Source organism: Triticum aestivum, chromosome 5A, assembly GCF_018294505.1.
Source record: "Triticum aestivum cultivar Chinese Spring chromosome 5A, IWGSC CS RefSeq v2.1, whole genome shotgun sequence".
Classification (NCBI taxonomy): Eukaryota; Viridiplantae; Streptophyta; class Magnoliopsida; order Poales; family Poaceae; genus Triticum; species Triticum aestivum.
The window spans coordinates 135,731,607-135,743,570 of NC_057806.1; the positions used below are offsets into that span (position 1 = coordinate 135,731,607).

Sequence of the window (11,964 nt, forward strand, 5' to 3'; positions counted from 1 at the left end):
AAATGTCAAACAAATAAAAGAAAATAAGTTTCCCATGTGATATGTGGCCTAGTTGTTGGGAAAATTTGCAAATATGAATTTTGACTTCATTTGCAAAATCTCGCGAGAATTTGAGATCCTCGTTAAACATTTTCAAAATCCTCAAAAACCTAACAGAAAAAAAGATACGGGGCTTTTAAGATCTGGAGAGGCAAAAAAATTCAAAAAAAATTCAAACTTACTAATGGCGCACCTGCCCAAGGTGCGCAATTAGTATCTTCCCGCCTTCAAAATTCAAAATAAATCAAAAAAATAAAATTACTAATGGCGCACCTGCCCGCGGTGCGCCATTAGTATGTCGTATATATGGCTGGTCGTGGTCCTCTCCTCCTTATCTCTTCATTCCACCTCTCCTACACTCCATCTCCTCCTCTCCTCCACTCCATCTTCCCTTCTCTCCTCCACCATACTTCTCCTCTCCAGTGAGCTCCTCCTCCCTCCTCTCCGGTGAGCTCCTCCTCCCTCCTCACCGGTGAGCTCCTCCTCCCTCCTCTTCGGTGAGCTCCTCCTCCCTCCTCTCCTCCCATCCCCTCATGGTTTCTCCTTCCTCCTCTCCGATGCTCCGGTGAACTCCTCTCCAGCGACCTCCTCCTCCTCCTCTCCGACGATGTAGGCGAGCGCCTCTTCGGTGACCTCCTCCTCCTCCTCTCCGGCGAACTCCTCTCCGGCAAAAGACCACGGCAAAAGAACGTACAAGATCCAAAAACAGGAACAAAATTTGAAATAATGTCGTGCCAAAAAACAAGCAAAAAAAACGAGCAAAAATGGGCAAAAAATCACGATCCAGATCTAGATTCAAAATGGCGCATCACTAATGGCGCATCACTAAACAGTGCGCCATTAGTATGCCCAAGTTACTAATGGCGCATCCCGTTGTCGTGCGCCATTAGTATGCCAGCACCTGGGTATACATGGCCCCTGGGAGGCATACTAATGGCGCACCATGGCCTATACTAATGGCGCACCAGTGGTGCACCATTAGTATACCAGATACTAATGGCGCACCAGTGGTGCGCCATTAGTAAAAATTACTAATGGCATGCTAGTAATGGCGCACCAGTGATGCGCCATTAATGGCCAAATTAGGTGCGCCATTAGTAGCGGTTTTTCTAGTAGTGTCTCCCGTGCCTCCCCAGCCTGGTCGTCTTCACGGGGCCAAGAGGAGCTCCGTCACATGAAGTTAGCCCCCATGGCCCCGTTGGCTCCGGAGGTGCTGATACTTGGCGCGGCTGATGAGGTCTCGGCTGCTCCGGGGACCGCGGTCTCCCAAGCCCTGGTGACGGTGCCACTTCCTCCTACTGCTGCGCCTCCACTCCTTGATTCCTCTGCTCCTGCTGCCGTCTTGGAGCGTGCCTTTTCAGGGATGACCCAACTGCAGGCGGATCTCCTGAGCGCTGACCCGCGCCTGGTGGCCGGGCGTCTGGAGTTGGCCTCCGGCTGGCTTCACTCTGACCTGGCGGTACGCACGGTGCTGGGCCAAGCTGTTGCGGCTTCCGAGAGGGAGAAGCAAGGGGTCGTCGGCGCTGCAGCCAATCGTGAGGTGGCGCTGAAAGACGCCCAGGCCGCCCGTGACCGCTACCAAGCCCTGGACGGCGAGTTGCGGAGCCTGCGCGATAAGCACGCCGAAGAGGCGTGCCGCCGCGAAGCAGAGGAGAAGGAGATGAAGGCCCGGGAGGAAGCCGTCAATAACTGTGATGCTAAGCTGGCGGAGCTGGGGAAGAGGCAGGTTGTCGAGCGCAACCGGTTGGAGGAGGTGGAGCAGAAGATGGGGGCGATGGAGGCCAATCTCAACGCCAAGGCATGGGTCTTGGGCGAAGACCGTGTGGCCTTCGCCGATCTCGAGAAGAGATCTCAAAAGGCGCTGAAGATGCTCTACGAGCATGGTCTGGAGAAGCCGCTGGATACCGAAGAGGACGGCCCCGCCTAGCTGCTTCCTCTCATGGTGGAGGCGCTTGAGGAGGTCGTTCAGGGCCTCGGTCCCATGGTGGAGGCGGAAGCTCGCGTTCTGTCTTTAGCCGCTCTTACTCGTGTCCTCAGCCATCTGCACCTCCGCGAACCCAACGCCCAGCTTGACGAGCTGCTGGAGCCTATGGCTGAAGATCTCTACGAGACCGTCGCCGCAGCCGTTCAAGGTCAAGTGGAGGCTTTGCTGGGTAAGTTCTGCGGCTTTGTCTCCGATCCTCAGTCTGGTGATGCCGCGGATCTTGCGGCTGGTGGCCAAGGTGAAGACGTCGTCGCCCACAGGGGAGCTCCTTCCGCAGGCGACGGCGGCATCCAGGGGTGACCCGCGGCTATTCTCCTTGTTTCATTCCTGTGACATACATCAGGCCTCATGGAGGCATTTAGACTTTTCATTTGGTATTGTGAGAACAGTATGCTTGTAATATTTGCTTTGAGATTCTGCGTTTTCCTTCTTTATTTGCCTTGTTCTGCGTCAGCAGAGCCCGGCCCCGCGCATACCTCAACCGCCATTCGGCTGTCCGGAGACCAGGACGGACCAAGGAGTGAGGGGCTACGTGACCAGTTAGGCTCCTGAGTCAAGATGCTCAGGAGTCCCCCTTGACATGCGAACATCATATAGGGAGAGTTCGTGAGGATAGATTAATGTTTTGTGTCGGCAGAGCCCGGCCCCGCGCATACCTCAAGCGCCATTGGGCTGATCGGAGACCAGGACGGACCAAGGAGTGAGGGGCTACGTGACCAGTTAGGCTCCTGAGTCATGATGCTCAGGAGTCCCCCTTGATGTTCAAACAATTTCCATACCTGCCCTCGCCGAGGCCTCGGGAGGGGTGCGCGACGCCCAGGCCCGGGGGACCTGGTTGGGTGTGTGTGCTTGGGCGTGACCCGAGCGCACCCCCCGTGCCCAGCCCCCTCGCGTGACTTTCCCGAGAGGAGGCATCGTGGTGAGGCTGGGCGCTGAGCTTTGTGGGCTCCCTGAGGTTGGTACGACCGTGGGGCCGCCGTCAGTTGTGTATCACCAGCACGGAGCGTAGTGCTTCCGCTTGTGCATGTGCATAGCCGCTCCTCGGCAGTGTCGACAGCCAGAGCTGAGCATGGAGCTTCCACTTGGGCATGGGATGGGCACCCCCTCCGGGAGGAGCCCCCAGGGCGTGTACAGCCCCGCCCTGACACGTGGCTTGCACGGTAGGGCTGCGAGGTGTATCTGAGCACTCGCGAGCTAGCGCGGGACTCACGAGGTCCTACCTCAAGGCGGGTTGCACCTGGTCTTGAGTCTTGGTGACTGTATGTTCCTACAAGGCGGTTAGATGCAAGCACTCTACGTCCTCAGGTCCCGGCCCTCGAGCAAGCTCAGCTGCCGCAGGTATGCCAGGTCGCGATGTCGTGGTCAAGGCCAGGCGGTGAGGGCTGGAGAGCCAGTAAGAGCTCCTAAGTCGCGATGCTCAGGAGCCCCCCTTTTAACGTGCAAGACAATTGCATGGCGCAAACGGACCCGTGGTGGGCAGTAATCAAACAGGTGATAGCAGTTGGCAGGTTAAGCAGATTGTCTGGGATAAATGCAGGAAGGTACATGCCACTGGGTCTGGCCCGAGCGGTGTGGGGACGATGCAGCCCGAGGGGTGCCCCCAGCGAGGTAAGCTTAGAAACATAAGCAAAAAGGATACATGCCATAGGGACGGACCCACATGTTCTGGGAATAGTGCAGCCCGAGGGGCGCTCCCGTCTTAAATGAACTTGGAAGATGTCACCTAGGTCTGTAGACGAAGTAGAGCCGGTGCAGCAGGAGCCACGCGTCAAAGGAATGACTCCTCATGAGCCACCAGGACCCTGAGCCTCGGGAGGCTCTGGGCGCTCAGGAGGTTCCCTGGAGGTCGGCGCCATCTCCTCCAGAACGGCGTGGAACCAGGCCTCCTGAGCCGCCTACACTTGCCGCACATTGTGCTGATGGGCCGACGCCACGCTCGGCAAGCCGAAGTGCATGCGAACGAAGCTGTGTGGTGGACCCTCACAGCGGCCCGCGCATGATGGCTAGAAGCGCTCCTGAGATGCGACCCTGTTGAGCGTTGGGATGCCAGCGCAGGCGCGCAGCTCAGCACCCTCGCCTGGGTGGTGAGCCACACTCTGTGAATGGCTGTCGCCACGCATGGCTCTTGCGTCTTGTAGCTCCTAGGTGGTCTTGGTGATGAATTCTTGGGTTGTGGGCATTTCTTGCCCCATGTTCTCCTGAGGAACACGTGCCGTGAAGCACGCTTCCAAGTGGTACCCAAGCGCCTCCCTCATGAGATTGGCAAGGTCTGAGGCCCTCCAGAAGGGTGCCCTCGGGCCTTGCCTGAGGAGGGCGCCGGGCGCGCTTTCCTATGCGGTGGAGGGAGGTGCCCCTGGAGCGGGCGCTGATCCTAACGAGGCTCCTGATGCGATGCCATCTTCTTGGGGTCCTTCTCGGCGCGGTAGCTTCTTCTTGGGGATGCTCTCCGGAGGGCATTCACTTCTGCTGTCAGGGTTGTCGATTGTCGCGGCTTGGAAGGCGCGCTCAAGGGAGCACACCGCATCCCTTTCTTCGCATGGGACCGTGATGACCCCCCCGCTTCCTGGCATCTTGAGAACGTTGCAGCTGCGGTGAGTGACTGCCATGAACTTGGTCAGGGCCGGATACCCGAGGATGGCATTGTACGGTAGGCGGATGTGCGCGACGTCAAAGTCGATGAGCTCGGTGCGGTAATTCTTGCGCTCCCCGAAGGTGACAGGCAGGTGGACTTGCCCTATTGGTGTGGTGGAACCGTCAGTCACTCATGAGAAAGGCTTGGTTGGCTGGAGCTGCTCATAGGGCACTTGGAGTCTTGGTGACTTGCACCTTGCTGATGACTGGGGAGCACAGCATAGGGAGTGTACCAGCGGTGGCTGCGCACTTGAGCTGGTCGGCCGAGCTGGAGGTGATGGCGCATTAGGACCACCAGAGCGGGCGCGTGGCCTCGAGCTTGGGGAGCGCCGTGTTCACCTCGCGAGCGAACTGTTTGAAGATGCGCTGAGAAGCTGGGGCCTGGGGACTGAGAACTGTTTGAAGCCCCAAGCCCCCTCGTCCTGGTGGTGGTCATCATTTCTCCTTGGCGGCAGCAACGGGGGAAGACCAGCGTTGCCCTGGGGGCGATCCTCACGAGGTGGGTGCCTCCAAGCGCCCTCGCGAGGTTGGTCCTGCCAGCGGTCCTCACGAGGCCGGTCACGCCACTCCTGGCGCAGGCCACGATCGTCCCAGCGTCCGCCTCCGCGTCCTCCTTCGCGGCCGTAGCCCCGGTCATTGCGCTCGAGGCATCGGCCGAAGCGTCCTTCCCAAATTGCTCTGTGCTCTTGAAAGTCGCCGGTGTTGTGGGTGTTCAGGTTGTGGAAGGCACAGAACTGGCGGCCGTTCTTGGATGACTCGGGCTGATCTCTGCCTTGCTTGGTGTCGGGCTCTACTGCGAGAACTACTGCCTCTTTGCGCTTCACGTCCTTGGCCTTGGCCTTCTTTTCCTCCACTCCTGCAACTGGCAGCTCGAGGAGAGACAGGTGCCCCTCCTCAGCTCTTGCGCACCTGATCGCCAGGTTGAACAGCTCCTGAGGTGTGCAAAGCTCCTCATGGATAGCCATCTCTTCCTTCATCATGACGTCGCAGACGCCGTCGGAAAACGCGAAGATGATGGCCTCGTCCGTGACCTTGGGGATCTTGAGGCGGGTGCTGTTGAAGTGCTGGATGTACTTCCGGAGGGTCTCTCCTGGTTGTTGCTTGATGCGGCGTAGGTTGCCCGCGACCGATGGGCGGTCACGAGTGCCCTGGAAGTTGGCGACGAAGCGGTCTCGCATCTTGTCCCAGGAGGAGATCGAGCCGTGCTGCAGGTTCAGGAGCCAGGAGCGGGCCCCATCCTTGAGAGCCATGGGAAACCAGTTCGCCATGAATTTTTCATCGCCGTTGGCCGCTTCGATGCTCAACTCATAGAGCTGCAGGAACTCCGCGTGGTCAACGGTGTCGTCGTACCGTGGAGGCAGATCTGGCTTGAACTTGCCTGGCCAGGCAAGGCTACGCAGCTCAGGGGTGAAGGCGCGGCAGCCTGTCATGGTTGCCGGGGCCCGCTTCGGGGGCGGAGCTTGGTCTTGGCGAGGTCCGCGCTGTGCCACTGCAGGCGGCGCGCGGTCTTGACGAGGTGGCGCGGGGAGTGCTGGTGCAGCTTCTCGCGGTCGCAGGATTTCTTGGCAGCTCCTATCTTCACGTGTGGGTGCCGAGCGCGGCGGATCACGCTGCGGAGGCGCGCGCCTTGGCACCAAGGCACCGTCTTGGGGTCGAGGCGGTGGAGGCACACCACGAGCCCCGTCGCCCGCGGCCTGCTGAGGGGGGTGTAGAGAGTGGGCGGCGCCAGCGAGCCCCCCGCGGCACAGACGAGCTCAGCGACGCGGTCGAGCCACTCCTCATAGACGTCGTCGACGGGGCGGTAATGCAGGAGCTCGTTCGCTGCGATGAGCGCGGCCCGTGCCTCCATGGGAGTGTCGTGCGCGTGAGACTAAGAGCCAGCAGGGGTGAGCGACTGAGTAGCGGTGCAGCCGTCCTGCCGCACCTAAGGATGTTGCGAGGACGCCTGCTACTCATTTCCCACCAGGCCGGTGGCAGCATTGGCGGCGGGGGACAGAGAACGACGAGGCGGCCTGCCGACGGGAGCCGTCTCACTACAAGAAATATGTCAACTAGTGACCTTCTGTCAGTGACCCTCGAAGAATTTTTCATAGATCTATGACCATTTCAGGCCAATTGGTCAAAATCTGTTCGGGGGGCTCCAAACCCTAAACCATTGCGACCATTTTGGTCAGAAAGGTCGTAATTTCCATACACGAAATGGTCATAAAGCAAACAGCGCTAGTCCGCTGCCTTATTTCTAGTTGTTAACGACCAATATAGATGGTCATGGCCTTGTAAATTGTGGTGGGTTGCTATGACTAGGCGCCACCTCATCACTTTTGCCTATGTGTCATGTCCATGTGGCAGTTTTTGCCCTAGGTTGTGAAGCAACCTATATTTCTGTCATTCCCAAAATTCCCAAAAAAATCTCATAAATTCTTTGGGTCATATCTTAGTCAAATATGTAAAACCTACCTTGCCTAGGTCAAAAATAATTCAAAAATATTCAGTTTCCTATTCTGTTCAGAACAACAGTTTGTGAAGGAAGTACCACTTTGGCATGTCCAAATAGTATCCATTTTCTACAGTGCTTTGCTATGCCCAAATAACCATCCTCCACCAAATGCCAGCTCAATCCATTCATTATTTTGAGCCGAGCGTCAACATTCGTATTTATGTCCAGTGTGGTAGTTTGCAAAGCAAGTACCACCTAGACTCCTCCTTTTGAGCTAAAAATTTGTGAAGGCAGTCTTCTTAGTAACTGATCATCCTCAGCCAAAACTCGCGCCCATTATGCATGTACATTTCCCATACCACTAATCAAACACTTGGCTGCTAATTCATGTTTGAGCATCGATCGGTCTCCTCGTGAGAATCTTATGTTGTAATTTTCTTCCTAGCACCAACCTGGGGAGTGCCCAACCCACTAGACATGCCTAGGCCGCCCAGAACACATGGCAACGCCACAGTCACGCGGTGACCACGCGACGGGCATGCGAGTTTATGCGCTCTAGAGTTGGGGCCCTCGGCCACCGCCCAAACCTCGACGTATCACCACCAAACCAGGTATTTATGATTAAATAGGTCCTTATGTAACTATAAATGATTTTTGGAAAAAATAAATAGCAAACTATGAGCCAGCTACAGTTCAAATTTGACCCGCTTCCAACTGAATTGGTGGAAATTTGTCTTTTTCACGAGAGGTGGATCAAAACTTTTTACACCCAACCATTTGGTCAATTGTGCATTAAATATGGCCTAGTATTTTATAAAATTGATTTGGTCCAATTTTTCAACAATAATTTTTTAGTTCCGTCACGATAAAACCTCATTTCGGGCACTCGGAAAATGGAAAATGGTTTTTTTGTCCAAGGTAAATGAAAACTTCCTTAGGAAACATTGTTTGCCATTGCAATATGCACCCTTGTGCACAATATGAGATCATTTGAACAAACTATGCCGTGAATGTGGCCATAAGATTGATCATTTGGCTTGAAAGCCATTGATCTCCACACGTGACAGCTCGTTTCTGAGAACAGTTTTTTATAATAATTGCCGTATTACAAGTTTGTTATTTTTCCTAGGAACTTGGCCACACATGATGACATAATGCGAAGGTTTCCCAATTTTTTTATTTTTTTTATTTTTTATGCCCGTTTCAAAATGCGGTAAAAACGGCGGGAATGACCGTTCCTAGCTAGTGGTTGAATCTTGGACTTTTTTTGGTGTTTCTCTGATTAAATAGATACTTATGTACCTAGAAATGATTTTTGGAAAACATAAAGAGCAAACTAAAAGGCAACTACAGTTCAAATTTGACCCACTTCCAACTGAATCAGCGGAAATTTGTCTTTTTCACGAGAGGTGGATCAAAACTTTTTACACCCAACCATTTTTTCAATTGTGCATTAAATATGTCCTAGTATTTTGGAAAATTGATTTGGTCCAATTTTGCAACAATTATTTGGTAGTTCCTTCACAAGAAAACCTCATTTCGGGCACTCGAAAAATGGAAAATGGTTTTTTTGTCCAAAGAAAATGAAAAATTCCTTAGGCAACATTGTTTTCCATTCCAATATGCACCCTTGTGCACAATATGAGATCATTTGAACAAACTATGCCATGAATGTGGCCATAAGATTGATTGTTTGGCTTGAAAGCCATTGATCTCCACACGTGATAGCTCATTTCTAAGAACACTTTTTTTATAATAATTGCCGTATTACAAGTTTCTTATTTTTCCTGGGAACTTGGCCACATATGATGACCCAATGTGAAGGTTTTGCAATTTTTTGATTTTTTCTGAATTTTTTATGCCCGTTTCAAAATGCGGTCAAAACAGCGGGAATGACCGTTCCTAGCTAGTGGTTGAATCTTGGAATTTTATTGGTGTTTATCTAATTAAATAGATACTTATGTACCTAGAAATGATTTTTGGAAAAAATAAATAGCAAACTATGAGCCAGCTACAGTTCAAATTTGACCCGCTTCTAGCTGAATCGGCAGAAATTTGTCTTTTTCACGAGAGGTGGATCAAAACTTTTTACACCCAACCATTTGGTCAATTGTGCATTAAATATGGCCTAGTATTTTATAAAATTGATTTGGTCCAATTTTGCAACAATTATTTTCTAGTTCCTTCACAATAAAACCTCATTTCAGGCACTCGAAAAAAGGAAAATGGTTTTTTGTCCAAAGAAAATGAAAACTTCCTTAGGAAACATTGTTTGCCATTGCAATATGCACCCTTGTGCACAATATGAGATCATTTGAATAAACTATCCCATGAATGTGGCCATAAGATTGATCATTTGGCTTGAAAGTCATTGATCTCCACATGTGATAGCTTGTTTCTGAGAACACTTTTTTATAATAATTGCCGTATTACAAGTTTGTTATTTTTCCTGGGAACTTGGCCACATATGATGACACAATGCGAATGTTTCCCATTTTTCTGATTTTTTTGAATTTTTTATACCCGTTTCAAAATGTGGTCAAAACGGCGGGAATGACCGTTCCTAACTAGTGGTTGAATCTTGGAATTTTATTGGTGTTTCTCTTATTAAATAGATACTTATGTACCTAGAAATAATTTTTGGAAAAAATAAAGAGCAAACTAGAAGGCAGCTAAAGTTGAAATTTGACCCGCTTCCTGCTGAATCGACGGGAATTTGTCTTTTTCATGAGAGGTGGATCAAAGCTTCTCACACCCAACCATTTGGTCAATTGTCCATTAAATATGTCCTAGTATTTTAGAAAATTGATTTGTTACAATTTTGGAACAAATATTTGGTAGGTCATTCACAAAAAAGCTCATTTGAACACTCAAAAAATGAAAAAAATGATTTAAAAAACTCATTTCTCATAACTCTTTAAAAATATTTATCTTATTTCAATTTATGATTATTCCTGAAAACAATAGTCAAATTTGCTGACACAATAAGAAGTTTTTTTTTCAAATTTTCAGGTCATAATAAAATAGCTAACATGATTTAGCACATTACTTTTAGTCGATTATGACCAATTTAAATGGTCAAAATATCATACTTGTATACTGCGTTCTGATTGGTCCAGGGGCCTCTCACGCGGATCATAGGTAAATCACCATCGGGTCCCCTGGATCCAACAGCCCGCACCAAACATGGATGTGTCCCCAAAACCCTAGCTCTGTCCTATGGTCATTTTCCATCCACCCCCCACCTCCTTTCTTTCCCTCGTTCTCTGCTCCTCCTCTCCCCTTCCAGATTCGGCAAAGCTCCTCTCGATCCCCTCCCCTTCCTCCCCGCCAGCCGCCACACCCATTCTCTCCAGATCCAATCCCTTCCTCCGCCCCCTCGTCCACCGTCCCCTTCCTCCGCCGTCGACGTTCGCGCTCAAGGCCTCCGCCTCACCCGCCCTCGCCATTGCCTCCTCGGCGGAGTTGCCCTTCTTGGCGTCCGCGTCTGCGGCACCGAGGGCTGTGCCGCCGTGGCCAGGAGGGTCTCGCTCCGCGGGGCCGCACCTGCGACCTGCTAGCCCGCGCCCGCACCAACTCCGGCGCTGCTCCACCCGCCGCTCTCGCCACGGCACCAGCGCCAAGGCCGTCCCCGCCCACCAGGTCTGGGATCCCGCCGCGGGGTTCGTCGTCAAGGTCCCCGCCATCTACGAGTTCTTCGTCGAGGTCCCCGCACATCCTCTCCTCACCCTCCTGGATCGGAATCGGTGCCTCCCTCCGCCATCGGCCGCCATGTCACCGTCTCTGCTCGGGGTCAGCTCCCCTCCCTTCCGCTCTCTCCTCTCTTTCTCGTTGCACGGCGCAGGTGGAGGTTGCTGAATTGACCTTGTTTTTTCGCTTGCTTCCTTCCTTCTGCAGGGGCTCACCAAGTCGCTGGCCATGACTGTGCTCTCCGAGGTCGGCGACAAGACCTTCTTCATCGCCGCGGTACCCCACCCCACCTCACCTCCTCTCGCCTTCCACATGTTCCTAGTACTGCTTTCTCCGCGAGTCTGTCCTGGAATCATGAAAGAAGCTGGAATGTGGTTGTGAATTGCATTTTTTTCTCGACGAATTGTAGGTTGCCAACTTCCTTGCCCGTTTCAAGTCGATCCCTAGTATCATTGAGCTCGATAGCTTGAAGGTCTCTGGTGATGTCTTGTTTGGCTCTACAGTCGTGCTCAAGGTGAACTTCATAGTCATCATTCTCCTTTTGCTGCGGTTAGTTACTGTGTGCAAATGGACCTAATGCTAATCAAATCTGCTCATCCCATCTGCAGGGCAACGTGACCATCGCAGCCAAGGCTGGAGTCAAGTTGGAGATCCCAGATGGAGCTGTGCTCGAGAACAAGGTAAGCCTTCATTTCACATCCCAACACCTACCCAATCTGAAAATGTGTGGCATGTGTCATGATTGTTATGCATGGTCTGAGACTAACACATGGCCTTCTCTGGTGTCACCAGGACATCAACGGCCCGGAGGATCTTTGAGTGACGCCCACCGCCATCGCCAGTCACATTCCCAGAAACCTTCCGGTCCTCCTTCGCTGAGTTAACCGTCCTGTAATTTTTGTGTGCATTCTGCTGGGGTGTTGTCCTGGGATAGCCCCTTTACGTAATAATTGTAAGCCCCTCTGCTGTTCATCTACACTTGTTCTTCCTGGCCGTGCCAGGGACATAAAATTTCTTTTGGTTATATGATGATGCCCCTAGTTCTCACATGCCTAAATTTGTTTCTTTCGCCCTGCTGGGTTCCCGGCCAGTCCATGATTTTGGCTTCTGCGCGCTCTGATCAGGTTAGCGTCCGGCGGCAGGATGAAGGCCAAGGTGAGCTCCCGCGCCGGCGACTCTAGGT

At 52.4% G+C, this 11,964-nt stretch overlaps 1 long non-coding RNA gene across 1 annotated transcript; it reads left to right on the top strand.

The window, feature by feature from the left end:
- Positions 1 to 11,252: 11,252 nt before the first annotated feature.
- LOC123106711 (uncharacterized) lies at positions 11,253 to 11,737 on the top strand. Its single transcript, XR_006451442.1, has 3 exons — positions 11,253 to 11,295; positions 11,390 to 11,461; positions 11,574 to 11,737. It is a non-coding gene; the product is annotated as an uncharacterized lncRNA (long non-coding RNA).
- The last annotated feature ends 227 nt before the right edge of the window (positions 11,738 to 11,964 follow it).